Source organism: Mustela erminea, chromosome 10, assembly GCF_009829155.1.
Source record: "Mustela erminea isolate mMusErm1 chromosome 10, mMusErm1.Pri, whole genome shotgun sequence".
Lineage (NCBI taxonomy): Eukaryota > Metazoa > Chordata > Mammalia > Carnivora > Mustelidae > Mustela > Mustela erminea.
The window spans coordinates 41,656,724-41,680,548 of NC_045623.1; the positions used below are offsets into that span (position 1 = coordinate 41,656,724).

The 23,825-nt window shown below is 36.6% G+C and overlaps 1 protein-coding gene across 11 annotated transcripts in view; it reads right to left on the reverse strand.

The window, feature by feature from the left end:
* The window catches only part of ADGRL2 (adhesion G protein-coupled receptor L2), a 508,892-nt gene that overhangs the window by 385,020 nt on the left and 100,047 nt on the right, over positions 1 to 23,825 (reverse strand). For all 11 annotated transcript variants that reach the window (XM_032360956.1, XM_032360954.1, XM_032360955.1 and 8 more), the window contains one exon: positions 5,299 to 5,404. The gene's annotated coding sequence lies outside the window, so the exon portion shown is untranslated. Of the gene's footprint in view, positions 1 to 5,298; positions 5,405 to 23,825 lie in introns of those variants that run through there.

The window sequence follows — 23,825 nt, forward strand, 5'->3', positions numbered from 1 at the left end:
ATACTTAAGAAAATCCCTAGTATAATATTAGAAATTATATTAGTGATCTTGAAATAAACAAGAAGGTAAATAGGATAATAAAAGCCTCTGTGTTATAGGAAACTCAATGGTTAATGTGGCACAAAACCTGGTTATAAGAATCTGACCTGATAATTTTCATTCTTTTCCTCCAGCCACATTTCTCAGCCTTGGCTCCTCCAGCTCCCTCCGACTTCAAAAGAAACTCTGAATGAAGAAGGAGGGCACACAATAGAAGAATTGGTCTGATTATCCCCCTCTGTTTGGAAATGGGTAAAGATTATAGATATGTTTTCTTCTTTCTGTGCTTTGGACTATGTAATGTCAATTACCTCAAGCAAAATCCCCTACTCAGGCTAATACACAGATTTGGATCATACCAAAATTGCATAAAATTAGAAACAAGATATTAATAATAATCCATAATAGTGTGACCAAGTGGAATGCATGTTTATTCTCATTGGTTTTAGCCGGTATAATAAAAAAAGGTAAATTAGTTTAGAGATTTAAATTTATATTTATTATACCCTGACCTTTTTCGCTCTTCTCTTACCACTTTATATTATGAATGAGGTAATTAAAAAGAGTCTCTTCTCTTTTATTCCATTATGGCCCATTTTTGCCCCTTAAAATGTATTTGTGTGTTTGTGAATATGTGTGTGTGTGTGTGTGTGTACATTGATTATTTTAACCAATGTTTGAAAATGAAGTTGTAGTGCTAAAGGTCAAACAAGTGAATTAGCTTGACCTGGTAATTAAAAGACCATGTATGAAGTACTAACCAGAAACGCTGTAGGACTTTTCATTCTCAGCCTAAAATGAAAAGGCAAAGCATAATAATCCCTTATCACCTGTGAAAATGATGTCAGGAAATGTTTTCTCAGAGTCAGCTACTGGTCAAGACTTACATCAAGTTAAACAAAATAATGAAGGATCAGGATTCTGGAAGGGCCAAAAGTTCGAACAGGAGACCTTTAGCCTTTCTGCCTGCAATGCATAATAATACTTCCTGTTTGTTTGATAGGTGCGCTCCCTGAACATAAAAGCCTTTATAACTTTTAAGTTAGGAACTAAGTACTCTGGTCTCATTCTTCCTGTTTAGGATGGCTGTCCACAGAAGTGAATCGATATAATTTGAACTACTGAGTGAAAACAACAACAAAAACAAAATCCTTACTGGACCAATCAACTTCAAGCTGTGTCTTATTAGGCTTCCAAAATATTTGGGATTGTCTGAATTAAAAAAGAATTATATGTGATTATGAATGAATTTCATCCAGGTTGGTTTGCTGTTCAGATGCCTTTAATAAAGACTCCATTTCCTTACAAGAGTCTAGATAGACCACACCGTTCTGTATTAACCAGACATACCTTATGGCAATAACAACAGTTGGAGATTTGACCTGAAGAATGCTTCAGTTTGAACTATTTCTGCTCACGAATAGAGAAGATTGCAGGTAAATAATGTGAAGTAATTTTCACTACTAAAATAGTTTAGAAATATATAAGATATAAAAGAGGTTTTTTTTTTAATGAATTGAATTATTTAGTAAGCCCCAAGCTTTAGTGGTTTATCAGTTTTTAGCCAGTTTTTAGGTCTGACTTACCAATGCCCCAAGAAAACAGAACAAGAAACTTGAATGCAAACCTTTCAACCAGGTAACTCTATAGTTTATAAGTGGCAATGAATGACATTTCCTCAGGAAAATCTTGGAAATTACCAGTGTTGCACGTTTTATTAATCCGTGTTTAACCTGGAGCCTAGAAGCTAGTGCCCCTTTCTTCCTGTCTTCAAAATTTCTATTACCAACTGTACTATGTTGAAGTTTATATGACAGGCCATTTCAACACTTTTGTTTAGTTAAATGGAAGTGCATCACTTTTAAAGAAAAGCCCTATTGCCAAAAAATATAAACAGCCCTAACTTTGATTAATATAAATATTTAAAAACCAGAACATTCTGTTACATCTTGCAAAAACAATTCTGATGTAGCTGATGGGAAAGAAAAAGTGCTTTCATGCCTTAGACGAATCCAACAAAATACAGCTGCAGAACAAAATTTTAAGTAAATATGAATTGTTTGTCTTTTCACAGGGCTACGGTGTTTACCTAAGTGGAGTTATTTTAGAACACTTTATGTTTTATTAGTAAAAATGAAAGTGGTTTTTTTTTTTTTTACAATTTTAGTTCTGAAGTATTTTATTTAAATTTGAAAGTCCTCTAATTAAAAACACCATTAAAAATTATTCCTCCTGCCCAGTTTAGCGTTTTGCTAATAAGCCACTGGACAAGAGATGTGTGAAATGAATAGATGAAGAAAAACGTTGACAGCAAAAGCAAGGTCTGAGGGGGTGAAGGTAGTTTATTAGGCCCCGTTTGTCACGAATGGCCCTGCTGCACATATAAAAGCAAATCCCTCTACCTTAGAAGATTAATTCTGAAGGAGGCACTCTTGGGTCAAAGTATACATAAGCGTGTGCCTAATCTCAGAGAAATCAGGCTATTTTCTCACAGCAATTAAGCAGAGGTCTGGGGTTTCACCCACAGTGTATTTAAACACAGGATACAATTAAACCCCAACGTATTAATATCTTTGCTCTGCAAAATTGCTCAGGAAATAGATTTTGCTCTCTTTCAAATGAAAAGCATGGCAAATTAAGAGAATAACTTGATGCTTTGCTAAGTTGCTTGAAATAAGAGTGTCGTATTTTCTTCTAATTGCAAATGTCTTCTGTACCTAAAGACAGTTCTTACTCTAGGATAGGGTTATAAAGTTTCTAGTTCTTTTGGTCTAAATAATGAACCTTAGAAGTTTGCATGAAAATGTATTGTTTTAAACTGTAATTTAATTTCTTATTGAGCATACGCTAAAAATCAACTTCTTAAAAAGAACTCACTGTTTTATAAAGAACTCACTGTCCACCACCACCAAAATGTCACAATTAGGAAGCTTTGCAACCTATGTAAAGGGTGAAAAAGTAAATGTAAATCTTAAGCAATCAAATGTTCGGAGGGACTGCTTTCTGCAGAGGTTTTTTCTGAAGCTTTTTTATTCATCATCTCAAGTCAAGAGCTAATCTTCCAGAGAAAATTACTGCCAGGTTAAAACACTACTTCGAAAATGCTAAATTTAAAAACAACAAAATAACTTTTATTTCTTGTGTGTCAGTTCCCTAAAGACAAAGATTTTAATAGTACAAAAGCTATATGAATAAACCATCACCTTCATTCAGATCTTGAAAACAAGCAAACAAACAAACAAACTCTTCTGGTATTAAACAAATTTTACCCATATTGTAATTATTGTTACTTCTCTTTTGTCTCCCTTGAGATTAATATCCCATTTAATTGCCCAACCAAGTGCTCTGTCTTTTTGAGGAGGGAAGTTGTTCTTGGAATAGGAAAGGATAGAAATAGTTTTTCATATATATAGCTGACTCAATAGTTATTTCATTTATATAAGAGTTTCTAGCAAGATGGTTATCAGTATATGACACAGAGAGAATTCTTATCATTCATGACATATAGGCATGTTCATAGAAATTAATAAAACTGAAAGAATGAAGCAAAATTGAATCTGATGGGCAGTGGGGTGTGTGTGTGTGTGTATGTGTGTGTGTACACTAACATGTTTCCCACCTAATACTCCTTTGTTGCTTTTAAGAGATGAGTACTTAAGGTACTCATCTTCTTAAGGTGAAGTACAAAAGGCAATGTCCCCTTGGAACCACAAGATAAACAGCTTAGGCACTTTTTTGATGTGTGCTGGGCTATGTGAGAAGGCATGCAATCTGAATTTTACGAAGGATTGTTTTAATAGGACCAATGACTTTAATAGTCCTTCTTGCTGACATCACTGGCAAATTGGTCTACTCTGTAACCTTTAAAAGTGCAGCATATCCCAAAATGAGTTACTTATTAAACAAATGTTCTTTTTTTTTGAGTGTAACTGACCTTTAAATGATTATTTCTCAGCACTTGCAACAAAGAGAATCTCACCTATCACCTTTACACTTTTGATGCTACAGTGAGTAGATCCATAACCTTTTCACAACACTTACCATGCCACACAACATGGAATTACAAACGCTAATGAGCACCTTTTCTTTTAAGGGGAAGTCGTGTTACTTTATTAAATTGTTGCAGTATACAGAAGCCATGGGAAAGTCTAACAACAAATCATTATTTTTTTGATCAAGCTGAAACCATTTTAGAAAATAGAATTCCAAGGCACCAAAGCGTAATTTACTCCTAATAACAGTTTCTACTGAAGTTTTCCCCCTTTGGCTTCCAGGGTGTGTGTGTGGCGGGGGAGGGGATGGGGGAATTAAACAGTGGTATTTGACTTAAAAACATCATCTTTAGGTTCAGGCACTTACAAATATTTGCAGGCAATTTGAACTAACTTACAGACAACTAGTACAGCACCCTTTTTCACTAACTAGAAGGAAAAGCTTTGAAATTTCAGAAGTATTGTTGATGGAGTATATATATATATATATATATATATATATATATATATATATGTATATTTATACACACATATGTGTATATAATATGTTTATCTCCTGTGGTGTTAGAGATTTTAAGATTATGCCTTCCTCAGAAACTGGCACCTTTGTAAGATATAATGGGTATAATCAAGTCCTGGTTTTCTTTATTAAATAGAGCTGGAAATTATAAATCTTATTCTTCAGGAATCAAATCAAATCAGCACATATTCGAAAGAGTTAATGTTTTCTGGGATCTCTTTACTAATGTAAGGAAATCCATGTTACTCTAAGTCCCAGTGGTCTTTCCTGGAACAGGTAACCTATTTATACTTTAGTAGAACTACTGAATCTGTTAAAGGTTTCATTAGCCTAAATATTTTCCCTCTTAAAGAGAAGCAATATTCCAATTTTGAAAAATTCTGAGAAAATTTTCTTGATCTGAAGGATTCAAGTCCTGGAATAACCTAGTATGTCCATCCCTGACATACATTTTACCCGAACAGTAAGGCACAAGTACTTTCTTATGTTCCAATGTAAGTTTTTTTTTTTACCCCTTGCAAAGCTGACCTTATTTATAAAATACTGTTTTTTAAAAAATGGGGTCTTAACGATTCTTGAATATGAATCCTCCCTAACATAAAAAGGTGTTTTCATGTGTGCATTCTCTGTCTCTCCTCTTTTCCCACATTTCTTACCAAGTGAGCCTTATTGGCATGAATTATAGAGAAATCTGGGAAATTTTTCCTTAATAATGAAAAATAACTTCTTGAAATAACATTCACTTACGGTTTTCTTTTCGGCTCTGACGCAGTAGTATTTTGTAAAGCATGAGAGGCAGACAAAAGACTTCATCAGAGAAATCAAAGTTAATGTCCTTTGGAAACATTGGGCTCTGAAAGGGAAAAAAAAATAGCAGAAATATGACTTATTTGGCTCCCCCTAGTTTAATTTACAAAAAGGCAAATCAGTTATGTTATTGGCATGTAATCACAAAGAAAAATACACAGACTTAAGACTAAACCGACTCATTGTCAAGACTTCCAGGGTCTTATTCATTAATTATGGTGGCTGCCAGCAAACAACAGAGGAAAATCAACAATGCTGGATAAAATAATCATCAAGGGCTTCTATGTCTGTAAACTATTTAAATTCTTGAAATTGAATATTTATGATGAGTGATGCTTCTTTAATGTATACCATATTTCCATCAGCTCTCCGCTCTGCCTGCGCTTGGAAAGCCCAGACGCACCGGTGCTTCGTTCACACCCACATTTCACTCGGTTCCATCCTGGCCCCCTCAGCTAACACCATCCCATCAGAAAACTGGACACCCAGAGTCACTTGCTGTTTTTCCGGGGCCTGCTTATTTTCTAATACCCCTCTCATCTTTAATAATAGCACAGTTCAGTATCCTCTCCGCCTGTGCCCAGGCAGCCCCCGTGTAAAACGGCTGTGAAGTTTATTTTGTGCCCATCAGTACAATGCAAACCAGAGTGGGCTTACCTCCTCGGGGTTAGTGAACCCATGTTGTCTGTGAGCACAGACAGCACTTTGGCCCCAGATGTGCCTGGTTAACTGTACAAGCAAAGAGGATAAATCCACATAACAATACTTCATTCACCAAGGAAATCTGCAGTGGATTACAGCTTCTCTATGGTTAAGTCTGGTCTTAATTTACTGCTTTTATTCAGTTTTCAACCACAAACGAGCCCCTTATGAGGCATTCACTATGCAGAATTGACAACTCTTTTTATCTACTTGAAAAATATTTTTGGATAATAATTTATGGTTACAAAATATGTTAAGCAGTTTCAATAGTTATATTATATTCTTTCAATGCTTAATGATGCAGTATCCCCTGTAAAAATGGAATGCCAGGAAATCTGGTAATTTTACATACAGTATTTATAACAACAGAGCAATTTGGCCATATAGAAACACAAATTAAAAAAAAAATGCTGCATATTTCATGGGAAGTCTTTTAAAGACATTTTTTAAGCTCTTAAATTGTATCTCAGGAGAAAATCAGAGTTCAGAACAGTGTCTAAAGGCCCTATATATGGGTGAAAAAATAATTTTGGCAAGCACTGTATTTTATTTATGGATTATTATGTTTAATATAGCATATTTTGAACACTCTTCAGAAGGAAAAAAAAGCTGCAGCTCTCTTTGAGGACATGAGGGAGAGTTCATATGCTATTTATATTTTATACATGAAACCAAAATATGTGGTAAGTTTGTACTTTTTTGCCATCAAAAGTGTTCTCTTAATTTATATTCTGAATTAATGCCATCTTTTAAAAAAATCCATCTGAAGGTGCTCATTATTATTGGGCATAGAGTCCTTTTTCAAGCACTGATTGCCAGTAACTGGAACTACTCTGGAAACCCCAAATAGACTAAAAAGCATCATATCCCTTTAATAGTGGCAAGTGCCAGTAACAACGTTTGTCATTTTAGTTGTACAGCTTCTAATATTGCCAGCCTAGTGACCCTATAACCCAAAACGGAACCTATGTAAGTAAATAAGAAGGAATGTATTTTATAAATGGAGACAATGGAAACAATGTGGCTGATGTTCTTTGGGATGATGGAGTTCCTTTCCATCGCTTTAGATTAATTTAAACTGTGGGTATCCAAAGCTTTATAACTTTCTTTTTGGCAGAATTTGAGCACTTTCAGACTCATTGATACTAAGGGATTCTTCCCATTGCAGAATGAACTCCCTGTAGATAAACAAAGGGAAACATTCAACTGAGGTACTTGCTGTGTTTTCCTCATTAGTGGCTACACTGTCTTGAGCAGGGAATGAGAGCTTGGGGAAAAGCATCCTTGGCATTAACAAGAAAGGACATTGCTTTTACAAGGAAGAACACTTTATGGTTTTCTAAAGCATCTCTCCTCAAGTGCCATATGTAAATCATATGAAAAAAAAAATCCACCCAAATTGTATGTGTGCTTCAGGGGGGAAAAACTACGTAAACGTGCAATAGAAAAATAATGAACTGTATCACTTTGGTTAGTTAAGCAATTATTGCTTCTTTATAGACCCAAATGCAGTTTGGTTTTCATCATAAAAACAGGTGGAGTTTGCTCTTGTTTATTGTTGGTGGTGATTTGTAATTTTGCTGGAAAGAATTCTTTATGTTCTCATTCTTGTTATTTTAGGACTTGGCATGTTCTGCCTTTAATCTGGTAGCTAGGTTTCATTACCTTCCTAGGTGTTCTAATGAAGGTGTAAAAGAAAAGGTTAGAAAGGTGATAAATTAGACAATAGAAGCATCAGATTCAAATGCCACTTACTATAATTCCAAAATCATGTGTCAGAATGGTTTCAGTAACAATATTACAGCTCCTTTCTGTTGTTTATCTCCAACACGTTAACATGTAGTTAAGAGCAACTTCTGGAACCGAGTATAGAGCTTTGGATTTATGACAACGGCGGCGAACCAGCCTCATTAATCTGGGCAAAAATAGTTTCTGATCATCAACCATGGGCCGATGAACTCAAGATTCTGAGGAAGGCTTGGTACATTCTTCCCGAGCCATTTAGTACGCAGACCCAGAATGTTCCTCCGTCCTTTATACTATGTCCTGTGTACCCGGATGCTAGTCTCCTTCCTCCTTCCTCTTCCTGCCAAGCAGTATATGTGAAGCTAGAGTGGGAGGGTCATTTAACAACGAATTTCTCCATTGTATAACCATTACAAAGCTATCCAGGCTAAAAAACTTGTTGTTTTTTAAGTCACTGTGCAATTTCAAGGTTTTAATGGTCCTTAAAATATAATACCCTGTGTCATTTATTTCCTGAAGTGAAAGCTAGTGGCAGCCTTTGGAATTCATGTAAAACAAGTGGTTCAAAATAGTTTGAAGAGAGAATGAAAACTTGATAAGCAATTAATCTACCCTGAATGCTTTCCTAATGGTTTGTACCTTTTCTTGCTGGTTTAAAAAAAAAAAAAATCCAGATGTATTCAAAAGAAAATCAAAGAAAATATACATCTAGATTTTTCTATAGTGCATTTGTTAGAATGAAACCCACACACAGTGAGGCAGGAAAGATTGAACGTTCAAATAATTTAAAAATAAAGGTGTTTCTGGTTGAACAGTGGCAACTTGATTTCTTTTTTTTTTTTTTTCCCGCTAAAAAATTTTGTGCCTGGAGCTATGGGAGAAGGGAAGGATTTGAAATGGGAAACTGCATACATGAACATAGAGACGGGGCTAATTTCCTAACAAGATAATCCTGCAAGTGACACCTTGTTGAGGAAAAGAACTTGTCCTAATCTGACTGCTAATTTGTAGAGGCCCAGGTTTAAGAATTAAGGCAAGCCAGAGACACAGAGACTCAAGATTCAACTATGACATAAAGCTGAGCCCACTTGATGTGTCTGCCAGCCTGTGTATCACCAAGGAGCATGGCGAGACTATTTAGAAGACCTGCCGGTCTGCTGGCATATTGTCTGAGACACTGTATAAGCAGAGGTGACTCTTGTTGGAGAACCGTGTGTGGCAGACAGATTGAAGACCCAGGAATCCATAAGTAGAAGGGAATGCATCTCAGTGGTTAATGGGACCAAGAGGATGAAAACCCGGCACAGATTCATGCAGGGTGTCAATAGCTGAGATGACAAACAAGATCATGACTTTTCCCACTTATTAGAGCTTATGTCTTTCTCCCTCGGCAGAGTGGAACAGGGCAAAAATGGCAAACGCAAAGATAGAGAAAATCAATGAAAGGCTGAAGAGTTACATGAACAAAATTAACAGGGATAGGAACAAAGTCAGAGAGCTTACTTTTGAGCAAATGCCAAAAGTCTTAGGAGCTCCTGGAAGCTGGGACATTTCAAAAGATATTCCTTGTAGGAAAAGGATAACCATGCCTAAAATGACAAGCATGGGATCCAGCAAGATGATGTGGGTGTATGGGACTGATCCTGAGACCGTGCCTCTTTATTTCTTAGTGAAGAAGTACTCGAGGTTGAAGAACTTCGTAATACCATACTTACTGCATAAGTATGGGGATTGCATATGTACATATGTATATCCCTACACCTAAATTAATTGTTTGGTAAGCATGTATAGGCTTATAACACAGGTTACCAAAGTCCCAAGGCATAGAACTCTTACTTAGGGACCAGGTAGAAACACCTGAAATGTGGGTGTGTGGTACTGGGCATTCCCTCCTATTTTTTGGCACCTACCAAAAGACAGGCCTCGATGGAATCTGCCATACATTCTGTAACCCGGATGAGTACTGCATGCCTGTCATCTGAATGGGGTTAGTCTCTGACTGGAGTATTGCCAAGTAACCCAATTTTAGAATAGCACAAATTTTAATTATATGTTTCATTTAACTGACACCTGTCCTTGGAGGCTGTCATTAAAATCTAACAAGCTATGATGTGGGAACTATTATTATCTATGATTTATAGAGAGGCAAAAATAAATAAGGAGAAAAAAGGAAAGGCTGAGAGGTTTGGAGGAGCGGTATGATTTAAAGACTAGAAATTCCACTGGCAAAAAAGCGCATCATGTCAACTACCTAGAAAACTCATAGGAAATGAAAACCCAGATCATTGAATTACTTGTGTTTGTGGTATAATTTTACTAAATGTCCATTCATCCTTCCGTTCATGTTGTGGGTATAATATACCACTCCTTTCCTCGGTAAACTGGGGAAAAGTATATTTTTAAGTAAAATGGTTGAAACTGGGCGCCTGGGTGGCTCAGTGGGTTAAGCTGCTGCCTTCGGCTCAGGTCATGATCTCAGGGTCCTGGGATCGAGTCCCGCATCGGGCTCTCTGCTCTGCCTGCCTGCCTCTCCGACTACTTGTGATTTCTCTCTGTCAAATAAATAAATAAAATCTTAAAAAAAAAATGGTTGAAACTGAAATACATCAGTTTTAAAACTAAGCTGCACCAATTGTAGAATCCCCTACTATTCGTCTTGCACATTTTGTCTGCTGAAGAGGAAAAATGTGGTAAGGAAAGGTTTAGGGTGCAAAGAAAACAAGGTAATGTGTTGATGGTTAAAGAATTTGACTAGTGGGTACATGGGGGCTCATTATACTATTCTATTTACTTCAATGTAAATTTTGAATTTTCCATAAGAAAAATTTAAAACCGTGGTGCCTGGGTGGCTCAGTTGGTTGAGTTGCTGCCTTCGGCTCTGGTCATGATACCAGCGTCCCGGGATCGAGCCCTGCGTCAGGCTCCTTGCTTGGTGGACAGCCTGCTTCTCCCTCTGCCTCTCCCCCTCCCTCTGCCTGCTGCTCTGCCTACTTGTGTGCTCTTTCTCTCTCTCTCTGTGTGTCAAATAAATAAATAAATAAATAAATAAATAAATCTTTTTTAAAAAAGAAAAATTTAAAAGAAATTTAATTTGGAGAGGCTTTTAGGTCTTGTACAAATTTATTTGGGAAAATTAATTCATTTTATGCTGCAAAATTTGGCTATAAACAGGAGAACAGAACATCTTACATTAATTATATTATATTACTGTATTTATGTTAATGATCCCACTGTAATGATACTATTCTCCTAAAAATGGAAAAACCAAAAGATCTGTATATACTTTTCTACTCTCCACATTCACAACCTGTCTTTTTTTTTTTTTTTTTTACAACCAGTCTTTTTATAACAGCCCTGGGTTTCTAGACTGAATGCCAAATATGCTTCCCGTTTAGATCAAATTTAGCTTTAACTAAAATAATTAGCCCTTGGTCCTAATTCTAATGGAAATGTAAGACTCTTAATATTCAGTAATAGTAGCACCATTAGATACTGCTGCTAACAGTGATTTATATGAAATAATTAGCAGACTGTTTCTGTGGTAGATACATGCAGAATTTGTCCTAAACCAAAGGCAAAACAATAATAAAAACTACTGCCTTTTAACCTTTCCTTGAATTTAAATAAAAAAATGTGTACTGGAATTGCACATTAATAAGGCCTGTTAAGCTCTGAAGAATATTTTACATTCATCTGTAGTTCATCAGACAGGTTCATGACCTCAGTGGAATTGCTTGTAGCTCCTGCAGTTCTTAAGCCGGCATGGGAGAAGACACGAAATACTATTTTATGATTAGAAAATTCTACCAGAATTGACAGAAACAAGGGAACACATTCCCATATTGAGTACATGCTATGAAATGAGCACATATAAAAATACAGATATTGAGGACTGACTTTTCATCCTCTAGGTACCTTAAAAAGAAGCAGCTAACAAGAGCGAACTATAATGCCGTAGTTCTAGTCTTAAAGCAGGAAATGGGAGGGGTCAGCCTCTTCCCTGTGTCTGGAGGTGCACCCGAAGGGAAACCACAGCCTTGTTTCCCAGTTTTCTAAGTTACATGATCATCACCAAAAAATTCATATGAAGTTTCTCATTAAAAAGACTTTTTCCTCCCTAAGCAATATCTGTTTGGAAGTATCCTAGAGTTCATTTATCTTGCGGTTCCCCGAATCCCCCCTGAATGGCCGGTATTGTGTGAAAGGCATTTCCCACAAGGCTGGGCTTGCGGCTAGCAGAGGTCCCACTACAGCCGGGAAGTTAGTCCAGTTGCTTCTCCATCCCTCAGCCTGAGAAAATTTCATCCACAGAGCTGATTCATGCTACTTCTTTGGATCTGCTACTGGCAGCACAATAAGGGATGAATGAAATAAGCACTCAGCAGCTGAATGCCCTTAAAGACCACTTGGGAACTTTATTTGGTGCCAAATAAAGTGACCTGCCAGTGTCAGCTGCGGGAAGCATATTGTACTGGGCTCTGCAGTCTGTCCCAGTAGCCTATTCATTTCTGAGGAAATTTTCAGGTATTGAATTTTAATCCATGATGCCCAATTATAATTTGGGACCCTTTTACATTAGAGACTGGGCTGCACCCCATTTGGCAATTAAGTCAGAGCTGCCTAATACATGATTTTAATTTCCGGAAAGCAGGTGCTTCCTTTGGTCAGTTACCAATCCCTGATTTTCCTTCATTCTTTAGCTTAAACCATTTTCATTTCATAGCCCCCGCCCCCCCCCCCCTTCTATAAGTATTCACCACATGTTAGATGATTTTCCTGCTTAAGCCTGTAGGGATTCCCATAGGCTTCTTTTTAAAAAGTGCATATAACTTCTTCAAAAACTCATTTTGTAGGTATCCATTTGATCTCAATTTCATAATAACTTATTATATTTTTTTAAATAACCTGAATAAAGATTTGCTTACCTTACCTACCACTTGCAGTTATGAAGTGAGACTCCCCAGAAATATTTTCTGCATTAGCTTCCTTTGTTTCCTATTTTAACCAGTTCAACTAAAGACTTTCCTAACGATTCAGAAATGATTTTTGTTTGAGTTATCTTTACAACTCTGTGTCTTCTCCAAACAGTGCTTTATGGTTCAAAATAAATGTTTGAGAAAGCACCTTAAAATACAAACAACTCAAGTATCAGGTGCCAAATTTGGAGGCAAATGCTGTATAAGTTAAAACCTATTCCGGAAAGAAGTTCCCCTCCACACACATGCACTGAGATGGTGCAGTTTTATCTTCCGAAAGTACTTTGTGTAAGATTCAGCCAGTACCAACAGAGCTGTAGCGAGGAGATTGGGAAACCAGATGTCCATTTGTGCTGATAATGACAGTGTCTTTAGCCCTTCCATTGCTATGAATGAGCTGCCTACCTCACTATTTCCATTCCCACATATGAATTATAAAATGCTGTTGAAATGCTGTATAAAATGCTGATGACCACCCTAGGATTAAATTTAAACCTTTGGTGGCCATAGATGGACTTGTCATTCCTAAGGGAAGTGAGTAAAAGGAAGCAGAACCAAAGCAAAATGAAACAAAATACAAAACCAAAAATAAAGAAAAGAAAGAAAAGACGTTAAGAAGAGAGAAAAAAATGGAGGAAGCAAAGAAAAGGGGTGCTGAAGTTGAGTGCTACCATCAGTTGGCTTGATGAACTCATTGTTCGACTCATCCTCTGCAGGCTGAGGCCACAAATGCCTCTTGCTACCTAGCTTGACTCCACTGAATGCTGTTTCATAATTAGCTGAGGATTAGCAAAATTGATCGTCTTTAATGGGACCATGGCAAATGTTTCTTTTAAAAAGACCGAAGCAACCAAATTCTGGATTTGAAAAATGCAGAATTAGAGAAATTTACAAAAACAGTCTGTTACCTAACAAAAAGATCTATTTAATATTTCAGTTTAAGAATTAGCTGTCCTAGAATATAATAAATATGATTTGATTAAAGTCTGTGAAATTGGGGGTGCCTGGGTGGCTCAGTGGGTTAAAGCCTCTGCCTTCGGCTCAGGTCGTGATCCCAGGGTCCTGGGATCGAGCCCCACATTGGGCTCTCTGCTCCGCGGGGAGCCTGCTTCCTCCTCTCTCTCTGCCTGCCTCTCTGCCTACCTGTGATCTCTGTCTGTTAAATAAATAAAAATCTTTAAAAAAAAAAAAAGTCTGTGAAATTGAATGTGGTTGTGTTTCTCAAACTATGTTCTAAGAAACACTAATGTCCTGCTAGATATTTGATGCTTCCTTAAAAAAAGCATGTTCTCATCAAATACACTGTAAGACTCCAAACCATATTTGCCCTCTAAGGAAGTCACAAAGCTTATTACCACATTATAGACGCTGCGAAGACTGGCATGGGAAAAAACAAAACAAAACAAAACCTGTTTATGTTGAATCCAGCATTTTATACACACACACACACACACACACACACACACACACACACAGGCTATGAAACTTTTTTTTTTCTCCTTAAAACACTGTTAATAATTTGCATTTTCTGGAACACAGTTATAAAGCAGTGTATTCCAATATTAGTACTTATTATTTTGTTGTTGTTGCTTTTGTTTTGAAGAGTAAAAATAGCTGAATTACAGGTTGGTGTTGACTTTGGGACCAGAATATTAAAATTTAGTACATCTGCTTAATGCACAATTCATTGAAGTTGGGTATGAACCTTGTACTTCATGTCACTGCTTGTGTTTACCGTGCCTGTTCTTCTGTATTCAGCCCCTTAGTGTTTTAGGGTCCATATTTAGTTTTCCATTGTATCTATGAGGACTTGCATGGTGCTTAGTACAGTGTAGGCACTCAGGGAATATTTGTTCGAATGAATAAATGAACACTGTAGTAGACATCTTTTTACATTTTGGTTATAACCACATTAGAATGTAATTTTGGCCTCAAAGTAAAAATAACAGAAGTAAAAGTGAGAATGGCTAAACTGAACTGGTCTTTAATAGCTTTGTCAGAGGCCAGTAAATTCCTCACCAATTATTCTATTGTCTGATGCTTCATTGCTTCTGTTAGCCGGTCTGTTTGAAGTCAATATTCATTCTATTCTGTAATTTTCCAATTTGTTTTTTAAGTCTTTATATCTTCAATTATCTTCATATAGCTATTTTTTACCTGCCCTTTACTTTTTGTTGAATGACTTCTTAAAAGCAGACTCATAGTGAACTTCATATATCATAATATGCTCTGAGAAACTTCACATTGAAGAGAAGAGAAAAGGCAGTGAAGGCGTGGGAGTGAGTGTGTGGTATAGAAGAGGTAAAAGAGGTAAGATGTTTAATTCATTTGACAAATATTTACTGAATGCCTATCCTATGCTGGGCACAGAGTATAGTCTAGACAATTCAAGGTCAGACAAAAATATGAAATATTCATCAGACAGGTATCAACAGAATTAAGAATTTTCAAAATTTCATCCCCCCCTCCAGTTAGTTCATACTAGAGAATGGCTTGGTATTTTTAGAGTGATGATTTGATGTGTAAATTGTTTGTCTTATCTATTTTGCTCTGTTTCTATCTTGACAAGGCTGCCAACTTTCCTGAAATTGTACAATATTTTATGGGTCAGGACAAAAGCACGTAATATGATTCTATCACATAAAATTTAAAGTAAATTTAGTTACCTTAAATCAAAGTAGTAACTATTCAAAAGTCCACCTAAAGAATGGTTCTGACCATTGGTTGGTAAACTATATCCTTTGGGCCAAATCTGTAAAGATTTACTGGGACACAGCTGCACTTACTCACTTACATCCCATCTGTGACTGCTCCGACTGGAAAGTTGAGTAACTGTAAGAGGGACTGTATGGCCTACAAAGTCGAAAATATTGACTATCTGGCTATTTGTGGAAGTAGCATAGATAACCCTTGGCAGTTCAAGTAGGAGCAAAATGGTGGATCACTAAAAATACATTTAACATCTCCCTTTGGATATTTTTGTTCCTATATTGGAGTGTGATGAGAATATTATTCTGGAAATTCTTAAAGATCTAAGTCAGTAGCAGTTGGAATTCCATTTCACTGCTGCTCTTTTGTTCAATATTAAGTATGGACATGAAAAACTAGAATGTTTGAATTTTATGTCTAAGTTTTTATATTCTATGCTGGCAATATAGGACTTGTCTCTGCAGGCGGAATACTTCAGTACATATTGTAGGCAGGTTCCAAGGGGATCTATTTCCTGATATCCACTTTCTTGTGTCATCTCATCCTTCACAGAATAGGGCTGACTTGTGTAATCAATGGAGTGTGACTTCTGAGTCTAGGTCATAAAAGGAATTGTGATTTCTGTCTTGTTCTGAAAGAACCAGCTATTATGTCTGGAGGACACTCAAGCAGCTCCCTGGAAAAAGGAACTGAGCCATCTGCCAATGGCCAATGAGGAGACTGAGGCAATCCATGAACATCCAGTGAGTGAGCCATCTTAGAAGCATACCCTCAAGTCCCAGTTGAGCCTTGATGACTACAGCTCCTGCTGACATTTCCACCACAACCTCCTAAGAGACCTGGAGCCAGAACCATCCAGCTAAGTCACTCCTGAATTTCTGACCCTCAGAACTATGAGATAATCAATGTTTACTGTTTTAAAGCCACTAATTTTGGGGTAATTCATTTTCATTATGCAGCAATAGATAACTAACACAATGGGGGTTCCCGGGTGACTAAGTCGATTAAGCCTCTTACTCTTGGTTTCCGCTCAGGTCACGATCTCAGGGTCCTGGGATTGAGCCCCACATCAGGCTCTGTGCTCAGTGGCGAGTCTGCTTGAGATTCTCTCCCTCTCCTTATGGCCCTCGTCCTCTGCCACTTGCACACTTGCATACATGTGAGGGCGTGCTCTCTCCTTCTCTCTAAAGTAAATAAATCTAAAATAAAAAAAAATCTTAAAATCTACCATGGTGTATGAGAATGTGGGCTCTGACGTCACACAACTTGTGTTTGAATCCTGGATCGACCACTTACTAAATGCATGACCTTGGGCAGATGATTAGCTCTGTTACTTAGTTTTCTCATCTAGAAAAATGGGGGTATAATTTACATCAATATCATAGAATTGTTGTGAGGAATTCAATGAGGTAATGAGTGAAAAGACTTCCTAGGAGGTAGTAATTGTTGCATAAATGTTAGCAGTTATTTGCTTTTAATTACCATTAGAATGGGCTCCAAGTTACAAGTAAGAATTCTTTCAGACCTCTTTTTGTTTTTTTGACAACTAAGTGAATCCATAGTAGAACTTTAAAGGACTTTTATCGCACATCCTAGAGTTTATACGATTTAGAATAACTCAACTAAATATGGGGTGCGGGGAGTCAGTAAAGCAAGTAACTACAAGAAAAGGCCATTGTCATTATATTGGAAAACTAAGATATATACTAGTTCTGCATAATATTATGTATAAAAACAACAGAGGATGAAGAACAGGCTGTTATCCAAGAAAACAGGTAAAATTCTATAGTCTAACCCTGACCACAAATTTTAAAAAACACAATGACAAATGAAATTTTTGGTCTAATTTGCTAAAACCTAAACCACACATCATAATGTTTTTTGGTAAAAATAAAAGATAAATAGCAAAATAATATGATGCTTTGCAGGTTGTTTGAGTTATCTAACCCTTCTTTAATCCAGGGGATTATTGAACAAAACCAATGTTCATTCAAAAACACTTAGGAAATCTGTTGTGGATTACCAATATCATCAGTTAAACCTGTTTCAAATTTATTGCTTTCATTCAGGTTAAATAATAAAAGGGTCCATTTGTCCCACCACATGTATATACATGAATTTAGCTTTCATCATTCTCTACAAGTTTAATCCAGTGATTTATGTTTTTTAACGCATATTCAAGGAATCTGTTGAAGAAACTCATCCAGACAGACAGAAGAGCTAGATGGGATTAATAGGGTGTAGGCAGGATTTAAGCTGGTTGATTCAGTTCAGTATAAGTTAAAAAGAAACAAAGAATAGAACACTGTAACCCTCCTTGAGGTTCTAATCATTTTAATGACTTTAGCAAAAAAGAACAGGCTAAGGTCAAGAAAGTTCAGAGACAATGATCCCTGTTTCTAGAAATACATAACAGGAAGAAAAGCTACTGCCTCAGATGTTCTTTTTTTGACAGTGAAAAACACCACTGTATTTTTTTTTTTTTTTTTTGGGCAAAAATCTGCCTTCTCTTTAAGTCATCATATTAATGGTTAAATTTGAGGTTTCAGAATTCTTGATTTTCTTTGTGAAACCATTGTATTTCACTTACCACCACAGCAGGCAGCTAAGGCTAGGAAAAAATTGGGCTTGCTGACTTTTAAAAAATGTTTTACAGCAAGACAATGTATTACTTTGAGATCTTCAGATAGCAACTGCTCAGATACAAAAAAAATACTATGACTTATCTTATTATTGATGACTTTGAACCTTGAAAAACATTCAGTTTAAGTCTTACAAGAACAAAATATTGGAACATGAGGAGGAAAAAGCTTTTTCTTTTCTCCCCCCAAGTAAAGCGAACGTGGTTCCATTCTCTCAGGTATTTTGTTTCGGTGACATTCTAATCTTTATACACATTAAAGACTTTCTTTGATAATATTGTTTCATTAGTGTAAAATGTATTTTAACAAATATGCTCTTTTCCATTAACTTCTTTCCAAACACAGAGGACAAATGGAGACTTGATAAGCATATATCAGCGCTTCATTGCACCCGATATGTCTTTTCAACACTCATTTTGTTATAACTTTCATAGTTTAATGGAACACCTTGGGCCATGAAGTATTTTGTGTTCATTAACTTTTAAAAAGGAAGAGATATGCTATCTAATTACCAGCACTAGAGCCAGAATATGAGGTGCTCTTCATAGTTTTCTGTTTTCTGATTCTACCCATGACACAGACCAGATGTGGGGTCATGGAGAATGGGAAGTAGACTTTGGTGCTGTCTGATTGCACTCTGTGATGGTGGGAATGCATTGTCGCTGTGCTGGCAGAATGCAGCTGCGACAGGTGGCCCTTGTTCACTTGAAGTGTGATTAGTACAAGCGAGGTACTAGGTTTTTAATTTACTTACATTAATTTGTTTCAGTTTAAGTAGCCCCATGTTGTTCGTGCCTACCACAGGGAACAGTGCGTTTCTGACCAGATTTTCAGAAAGGACAGCCATTTCCACAACAATTGACTATCTTAATTTGTGGCTCCCGCCATTCTTATTTCCTGTATAGATAATGTCTAAAAAAGATCAACCTTTGTGTTATTTTAATTTTTTTAAATTTTTTGTTTTGGGGGGTTTAAATACTACAGGTTTAAATTTGCTAGGGAATGCCTGTTTCTTGAGGTACTTTGCATATACAGACACTACAAGATGTATTTAACTGCTTTCTACAAAACGTTGAACTTCTCAGATAAAATTAAATTTACATGTAATTGTTTCAAATTTATTATTTATTTACATAACTGGGTTTCTGTCTTGTTCAATGTCGTGACTAGTTTAAAATTTCTTCAAACAAGTTTTCAGAATTATCTTCAGTATAAATAAAATACTATGAGATCTTAATTTCCTAGTTATATGGAAAAGTAAAATATTGGTTTCAGCTTTGTCTCAGGCAAAATATGCCTGGAAATACACAATATCATATTATTCAAGTGTTGCTTACATGATGACTTGAGTTCAAGTAAATTTGTGGAGTCAAAGAAAAGAATGGATACAAAATCTGCAACAGACTCCTGTATTTCTATAATTGGCTGGGTTTAACGTATTATGTTAATATACATTTTATCCTTTTATTCTAGTTATGAACTTCTTAATTCATCATTTTATCTTTTTTTAGTTCCTACTATGTTGTATTACAAGATTATGGGCAGGCCATTTAGTTTAAAGTCTTTTGTTTGATTCCAGTTAAATGGGTAATGCCATTATCATCTGCTGATAAAGTTATTTTAAAATTGTGATTGGCCAAAGCCAGTTAAGCATAACCTAATGGCAACCAATACCTATTTGTGGGAATAGGAATAGTTTTTTAAGTTCACTGAAATACCCTTGAATTTCCTTTCTCTTATAACTCTGTATGCAAATCCCTTTTTTGTTGTTTGTCTGAATTTATATATGCAACCAAATCCACAGCATATGCAATATTTCAGTACTCTAAATTCCTCATTTTCCTTTCTCAATTTTTGTTCTTTTCAGATAAGCCCTGTCCATGTATCCCATAAAGAGCTGCAGTATCTTAACTATTCCAGCCCCAAATCTATTCTGCACTGTCAATCACATCCCCTCCCAAGGTACTTCACTGCACACAAATCAAGTTTGAGTCAAGTCTACTTCTAATCAATAGATCCTTATAGATTGTTTTAGTATACCTAAATCACTTCCCAGAAAATATCTCGCCATCTCATTTCTAATGGGAAAACATTAGATGAGATTTCAATCTGGGCCACTAAAGAAGAAAGGCTAATGTACTCTTCTGGTCCATCAGGGGCCTAAACGCCATGTAGTTCTTACATGAAATGGGAAAATGTTTTCTCTCAAGTCAAAGACACACACATGAGGGGAACATTTTAGTGCCAGGGCAGCGTAGAATGAAGGAAAACGGCTGAGGGAAGTTCAGGCTGCCAGATTGTTTTGACACTGTAGAAAGTTTATGCGTTGCCTTGAAATCTCTGCAGTGTGGTCAGGCAAGTGAGTTCTAAAAACACAAGTGCCTCTGAAGCAAAAAACGCTAGAAATCTTTTCTTTTATTTTCCCTCTCTCTTTAGCAAATCAACAGCAAATGTGGCTACTAATGGTACATTTTGAATATGGCAAAAACACAGTCCATTTATTATCCATATTCCAGAAATATTTATTGCTCTAATAAGACAGTTAAATAGTATGCCAGGCAGCTGTTCTTAACAATCTGTCCTGTTCTGTAGCTAAGGGGAGTACTGACAAAATTTGTCTTTATATGTTGTACTTTCCAGTTAACAAAATGATCTCCTACCGATAATCTTATTTAATCTTCATAGTAGCACTGTGAGAGTTAGCACGTCCTTGAACCACAGTCCAGAAACTGAAGCTCTGTTGGGTAAGGGAGTTGCCTGTGTTCAAACAGCTGACATATTAGAGATGTATCTTTAAACATGAACAGAAGATTCCAGAAACTGCCTGCTTTTCATTATAATATACCAAAAATGGCTGGGGCACCTGGGTGGCTCAGTGGGTTAAAGCCTCTGCCTTCTGCTCAGGTCATGATCTCAGGGTCCTGGGTGGAGCCCTGCATCGGGCTCTCTGCTCAGCAGGGAGTCTGCTTCTCCCTCTCTCTCTGCCTGTCTCTCTGCCTACTCGTGATCTCTGTCTCTGTCAAATAAATAAATAAAATTCTCAAAATTGACTTAGAGAAAAAAAAAAAACAAAAATGGCTACTTACACTTACCATTTTATTTTTTCTGATATTTTAAATGAATATTTAGTTTTGGAAAAATAAAAGAATTTTGGCCTATGTGACTCCTAGGCAAACCTACAGTGTTTCTCAGGGTATGCTGGAAATCCATATGCTGTAATCTGCATAACATTAAACTCTGTGTGAATTTGGATGGAGGCTATTGAAGGACATTTGCTTCAGGAGTTTTGCTAAACCTAGACGTAGACCAGAGTCAACAGAGACTTTGGTCTTCAGTATCCTCTGAGAACAGTTTCTTGACTATGGTGGGCCACTTCTAAGACAGCACCAGTAATGCCCTTCTCCTAGTACTCATGTAAAAATCTCCTCCTCTGGAGAATGAGGAGGGACCTAGTGACTTACTTCTGTTGAATAAAATATGGTAAATGAGATGGTATGTCACTTCTGAGATGAGTTTACAAAAAGACTGATTTCTGTCTTATCCATGATCTCTTGTTTTTCTGCTTGCTCATCCTCATGGAAGCCAGCGGCCATTCTCCAGGCTGCCTGTCCTATGGGGAGGCCTATGTGGCAAGGAACTGAGAGGGGTTCCAGCCAATGGTTCATGAGATGCAGAGGCCTCTAGTCCAACAACACACAAGGAACTGAGTCTTGTCACCAACCATCAGAGTGAGCCTCTAATCTAACCTTGAGGTGACTGCAGCTCTGGGGATCACTTTGGTTGTGGACTTATGAGGACCTGATCCAGAGGATCCAGTTAAGCTGAGCCCCAATTGCTGGCCCAGAAACTGTGAGATGAAATATTGGTTGCCTCATACTGCTAGGTTGTGGAAGGATTGGCTACACAGTGATATATAACAAATGCATTGATTAAAAGAATTCCTTTTCCTACCCTTTATGTACACAATGCCCATCCTACTATCCAGAATAACTTCTGGAAATGGATTTGATGTCAGTAACTATGAAAACTGCATAGTGGATAAAATCATTGCTTTGGGATTAGAAACATCTGGACTATGTCTGGATTTGTCATTTACTACTCTGAGACACTGGAGAAGTTATTTAATATCTCTGATCCTCCCTTTCCTCATTTGTAAAACTATCTATCTATACTACTTCATAGTGCTTTTTAAAGCTAGATTATGAAAACAAAACAAAAATGTTTAGTATCTAGTAGACATCCAGAAAGTATTAGCTATTTTTATAATTATTCCTTAATTTGAATTTAAAGATATTAACTACATCTACCCCTTTGGTCTTACATTCCTAACATTCTTATTCCTATGGAAAGGATCAATCAAAAGCATTTTGTAAATATCAGTGAACACATATAAGCCATTTCTTTAGATAGGAGGAAACTGGTAATCAAAAACTCCTACTAAAAATATAAATAATAATGTCCTAAACACCAGAAGGATGTCAAGGAATAACAATGAAGCCATTCTAAAATATTTTGCAAGACGTGAAAATAATGTGAGTGCATGATAATAACTGGCATGTAATGTCTTAAAATAGAAGCCAAACGACAATGATTTTCATTAGATGCTTCTCAAATCCTATGGGTGACATGAACCCATTTCCTCTGTCACATTTCTGAAGAGATAATTGCAGGAAATACTGTAAACAGCTTAACATTCACAGGTCATATTGAGAAATGTTTATAGATATTGACAGCTAAATACAACATATCACAGCCTCCTGAACAATGTAGCATCTACCTAACAATGAACTTCCACAAATCAAAGTCAAAAAGTCAAGCTTTGCTTTGGCAAAAAGGAATATAGAAATATTTGTTGAATGGGTGAATGAATGAATAATAAATGAAATGCTTTCCAGGATGATAGACTTGTATGAAATATTATAGAAATAATATTAATTTAAATATTTATTTTTCTTTCATAATACTTAAGTTTCCAGGCATTAACCTCCTGAATTTAGAAATTAAATAATAGTTGACCCAGAATAAAAAAAAAAATTCCCTAAACAAATCTACTAGACAGATAGTAAATTTAAAAAACATTTCCTAAGATTCATAGAATTAGGGTATCAAATATTTTTTTGAAAACTGAGAACTGAGCCTGGCTGGGCTCAGTGACTGTAGCATGGAACTCTTGATCTTGGGATTGTGAGTCTGAGCCCCGCATTGGGTGTAGAGATTAAAGATAGAGTCTAAAAAACAAACAGGGGCACCTGAGTAGCACAGTCACTTAAGCCTCTGACTCTTGGTTTCGGCTCAAGTCATGATCTCAGGGTCCTGAGATGGAACTGCAACTTGGGCCCTATGCTCAGTGCAAAGTCTGCTTGAGATTCCCTTTCCCTCTCTCTCTGCCTCTCCTGCTCATGCTCTCTCTTTCTAAAATAAATAAATAAATAAATATTTAAAAAAAAACAAGCAAAAAACTGAAAAACTCATTCAGTTCACAAAAAATTAAAAATGAAATTTGGGGCACCTGGGTCGCTCAGTGGGTTAAAGCCTCTGCCTTCAGCTCAGGTCATGATCTCAGAGTCCTGGGATCGAGCCCCACATCGGGCTCTCTGCTCAGCAGGGAGCTTGCTTCCTCCTCCTCTCCCTCTCTCTCTGCCTGCCTCTTTGCCTACTTGTGATCTTTGTCTGTCAAATGGATAAAATCTTT